The sequence below is a fragment of the Enhydra lutris genome, unplaced genomic scaffold (assembly GCF_002288905.1).
Source record: "Enhydra lutris kenyoni isolate GAN:26980312 unplaced genomic scaffold, ASM228890v2 scaffoldscaffold46, whole genome shotgun sequence".
Lineage (NCBI taxonomy): Eukaryota > Metazoa > Chordata > Mammalia > Carnivora > Mustelidae > Enhydra > Enhydra lutris.
Window position 1 is genome coordinate 16,474,351 of NW_019154130.1, and position 5,113 is coordinate 16,479,463.

Below are 5,113 nucleotides of genomic sequence, written 5' to 3' on the forward strand. Positions count from 1 at the left end.
AAACAAACAAACAAACAAAAGAGGTAGCAGGATCAGAGTGAGCTGAAAGAGACCTAACAACAAAAGGAAGAGGTTGGAGGGATGTAAGTAAGACCCTGAGCCAAGGCCTCTAGAAGCAGAAAAAGGCAAGCAAATGGATTCTCCACTCACTGTCTCCGGAAGAACTCAGCCCTACCTGATTTCAGAATTCTAGCCTCTGGAACTACAAGAGAAAAAAATCTCCTGTAGTTTTAAGCCACTATGTTTCTGGTAATCGGGGATAGCAGTCATAGACAATGAATATGAAAACCTACCTGCATATATACTGTAAGAAAAAAAAATCATTATAATGTCATAATGCAGTATATACCAGACACTTTCTGGATATTGTATCACTTTCTCATTTACTCAGTTCATTCAACAGGTGTGTATGGAGTGTCTCTGCTGTCCATAGGAATTTAGGGTCCACAAGTGAATGGAACAGTCACTGTGTGTTGAGGGCGTTCAGTCAAGCTGGGGAGGGGGATAGAGCCAAACAACATATAAACAAATATACTTGCTATAATACATGGGAAATATCTCTTGCTTAAATAAATATCGGCAAATTTCTTAGCCTAAGGCAGGTACAGATAAAGGTCAGATAAATGAAATAGGATGTCAAGTAGTGAAAAGGGTTTGAGAGAAAAAGAAAGCAGACCAAGGGGAGAAGGGTGATGAGGATGGTTGTTTAGGCGAGTGATCAGGGAAAGCTCTGGACAAGGTGACATTTGGGCAGAAGGAACACATGACAAGCCCACCGGGGAGGTATAGAGACATTGGGATCTGCTGGGTTCAACCCAGCGTCCTGACTTAGGAGCTACAGATCTCCCGATCAGACGCGTCCATCATCGGAGGCTCACCCTCTTCCTCTGTAACATGGGGATAAGAATGACAGCACTCATTTATTTCACAGGTTGGTTGTGAGGACTGAACCCCACCAGGCGCATCAAAGGAATAGGCAGCTGTTCCGTTTGTTCATGTTACCTCGTGTAGCGGGTTGAACTCTGTCCTCTCCAGGGAGACATCGAAGTCCTCCCCGTCAGGACCTGCGTAGGTGGCCTGATTTGGAAACAGGGTCTCTGCTGATGATCGAATGATAATGAGGTCCTTGGGGTGGTTTATTTACTTATTTGACAGAGGGAGAGAGATCACAAGTAGGCAGAGAGGCAGGCAGAGAGAAGGGGGAAGCAGGTTCCCTGCAGAGCAGAGAGCCAGACCCGGGACTCGATCCCAGGACCCTGAGATCATGACCTGAGCCGAAAGCAGAGGCTTAACCCACTGAGCCACCCAGGTGCCCCCCAAAATAATAATTTTTAAGAAATCTCTATGCCAGTGTGGGGCTTGAACACACAACCCCGAGATTAGGAGTCGCGTGCTCCACTGACTGAGCCAGCCAGGCGCCCTGGAAAAAGTTGCCTGTTTTTGTTGAAAAGACTTATTATAGTAGGATTATCCGTCTCTCTCTCTCTCTATTAAATCAAATGCAATTCCAGTGAAAATCTCAGCCTGATTTTTTGGGAGTGTAAGGGGTCCTGACGAGAGATAACAGAACAAGCGAATGTTTGTTGGGCATATACCGTGTACTGCGTCCTCTGACAATCACTATTTCATCTTAATTCCACAGTTGGAGAAAGGCCCTAGTTATGTAATTTTTCCAATAATAAGGAGCAATTCCCAGGCCCCTCCCCTATTCCACACGAAACATGGCGGGGAAGGGGGGCACTGGCTGGAGATCGGGAGGACCATGAGGTGTGGAGCTGGGGGTTGACATGTCTGATATCAAAGCGTGTGCTCTTGGACCTCCTGCCATGTGCCTCCCAATTGTGCTCTGATTTCCTTTTTGCCTTCTTTTGAATAATTTCATAGTTGGCATTTATGATGATGATTTTTTTTTTTTTTTTAAGGAAGCTCTAGGCCAACGTGGGGCTTGAACTCATGGCCCTAAGATTGAGAGTCCCATGCTCTATGGTGCTCTGGTTTCCTTAAACATCAGTGCAAGACCACACAGGTAGAGAGGGCAAAGCTGGGCTGCCAATTGAGTCTGCTTGTTGCACTCCAGAGTCCATGACCTTCCCTGGAAAGGTAACTGTGGGAGAAGAGGGAGGGATAAACTCTGAGAAGGAAAAGTAAAGAGAAGGGGTCTGTTCTACCAGATATTATAAAACACATGATGAAGCTGCAGAAATTGAAACAGAATGGACACTGGGTTAGAAAGCCACAGATAGCTCGATGGAGAGTTCAGGAATAGACCCAGACATATGAGGAGTTTAGTGAATGATAAAATCAGGTAGGTATCCGTAGAGAAAATCTAAGTGACTTACCCAATGGTTTTTGTGCCATTAGCTAGCCAGTACAGCAAGATCCATACCCTGCTTCTAGTCTCCAAAATTAATTTCAAATAAATCAAATATCTAAGTGTAAAAAAACCAAAAAGGGCACCTGCGTGGCTCAGTTGGTTAAGTGCCTGCCTCTGCCAGAGGTCATGATCCCAGGGTCCTAGAATTGAGCCCCACATCAGGCTCCCTGCTCAGTGGGGAGCCTGCTTCTCCCTCTCACTCTCCCACTGCCATTCTCTCTCTCTCTCTCAAATAAATAAATAAAATCTTTAAAAGTAAATAAATAAATGTGAAAAAAAAAGCCCTCAGAGGTTCTTAAAAGTCTGTGCAAGTAATTTTTTTAAAAGATTTTATTTATTTATTTGACAGGCAGAGATCACAAGTAGGCAGAGAGGCAGGCAGAGAGAGAGGGAAGCAGGCTCCCTGCTGAACAGAGAGCCCGATACAGGGCTCAATCCCAGGACCCTGAGATCATGACCTGAGCCGAAGACAGAGGCTTTAACCCACTGAGCCACCCAGGCGTCCCTGGAGCAACATTCTAAACATGCAAACTCTTTGGCACAATGATTTCATTTTTAGGAATTGAGTCTAAGGAAATAATTAGACGAGTGTGCCAAGAAACATGTTCAGGATATTTCTTTGTAACATTAAAAAAAAAAAGTATAGGGACAGCCCCCCATAGGGACTGAGTTGAAAAACCGTTACATCCGTAGACACTTGTACCCTGTGCGAGATGGATGCTGTTGTTCCCTAGTTGCTCAGAGAGATATATTCCAGGACTACCACACTGATAAGTAAACAGAACAGGAGACACGGCAACATATAACACAATCCCATTTTTTCACTCAGATGTTCATCCAACATTTTTTTTTAAAGATTTTATTTGTTTATTTATTTGACAGAGAGAGACATGGGGAAAGGGAGAGGGACAGGGAGAAGCAGGCTTTCCAACTGAGTGGGGAACCCAAAGTGGGGTTTGATCCCAGGACCCTGGGATCATGACCTGAGTAAGGCAGATGCTTAATGACTGAGCCACGCAGGTGCCCTTATTTTTTTTTTAAAGATTTTATTTATTCATTTGACAGAGATCACAAATAGGCAGAGAGGCAGGCAGAGAGAGAGGAGGAAGCAGGCTCCCCACTGAGAAGAGAGCCCGATGTGGGGCTCGATCCCAGGACCCCAGGGTTATGACCCAAGTGGAAGGCAGAGGCTTTAACCCACTGAGCCACCCAGGCACCCTTATTCATCAGACATTAACAGCCCCTATTTACTAGTGGTGGGATTGGTGGCAGGTGATGAGCCCTTTCTTCTTTATCCCTCCAGTGTTATACACATTTACAGAGGTTCTGATGATCTTCATACTTAGAAAAGTTAAAGTAAAACTTCAGTTTCTCTGAGGGAGAGCAGCTATGCGCTAACTTGTTCTACAGCTTCACCTGCCCCACCTCAAATTCCCTGCGGGAGGCAGAATTCTGCCTCCCGCAGGGAATTCTCTCTGTGAATGATTCTTTCGCCTTAACCAAGAGTGGTTCAGAGCTGCTCCGAGGTCACGCTGTTTGTCAACCAGCCACTGGAACAGAAGGATCTTTGACTCCCAGAGCTCCACCCAAATGTACAGAAATTGCCTCCAGAGGTCCTTTTGGGGGCCTCTTTGGGAAGCTTCTACCAGCACAAGCAGTGAGCTTTGGGGATTTAGAGTAGATTCTTAAGGGCCTTAATGATCACTGAGACCACGTGAGCCCTATACCCAGTCTGTGGGACTTCTTTCCTTCTTTCTTTCCCTCTCTCCCTCCCCCCCACTTCTAAAGATTTTATTTATTTGTCAGAGAGAGAGAGCACAAGCAGGCAGAGTGTCAGGCAGAGGCAGAGAGAGAAGCAGGCTCCCTGCTGAGCAAGGAGCCCAATGCGGGACTTGATCCCAGGACCCTGGGACTATGACCGGAGCCAAAGACAGCGGACCAACCCACTGAGCCACCCAGGTGTCCCACCCCCCTCTTCTAATTGATCTTAATTTTAAATGTGTAACCGTATGAATTTTTATGTATACATATTCCCGTAACCACCAACTTATTAAGGAGCACCTTTCCAGCCTCTCAGAAGATGTCTTTGTGCCCCGTTCTCCTCAGTGCCTCCCCCAGAGGCAATCGATCTTCCCATATCTTCTATGACCATTAATTTGTTTTGCCTTTTTCTTGTATTTCACAAATATGGAAGCATGCTGTATGGGTTTCCTCCGCTGTATGGCTTCTTCCGCTCAACAGAGCAACTATGGCATTCCTCTGGGCTGTTGCATGTGGCAATATTTGACTTTTTCATCGCTGTGTAATATTCCATGGTGGGAATTGTGCGAGAACTCCACCACTGGTTTCATTTATTCTCCAGCTGATAGATAATTTGAGTTGTTTCCACTTTTGGGCTGTGAATGTTCTTGTACAAGCTTTTTGGTTGAGGCATGTTTTAATTTCTCTTGGGGATGTGTGTACGATTCAGGGTTCCTGGGTATGGGGATAATTGTGTATCTAGCATGAGTGGACATGGGGAACAAGTTTTTTAACTGAAGGGAGGGCTGATCATAATAACCTCTAGTGTATAGGGCTGTTGTGAGATTAAATGAGATAATCCAGAACACCTGGGATGGCTCAGTCCATTAAGTGTTTGCTTTTGGCTTGGGTCATGGTCCCAGGGTCTTGGGATCGAGCCCAGTATCAGGCTCCCTACTCAGCGAGGAGTCTGCCTCTCTGTCTTCCTCTTCCTCTGCT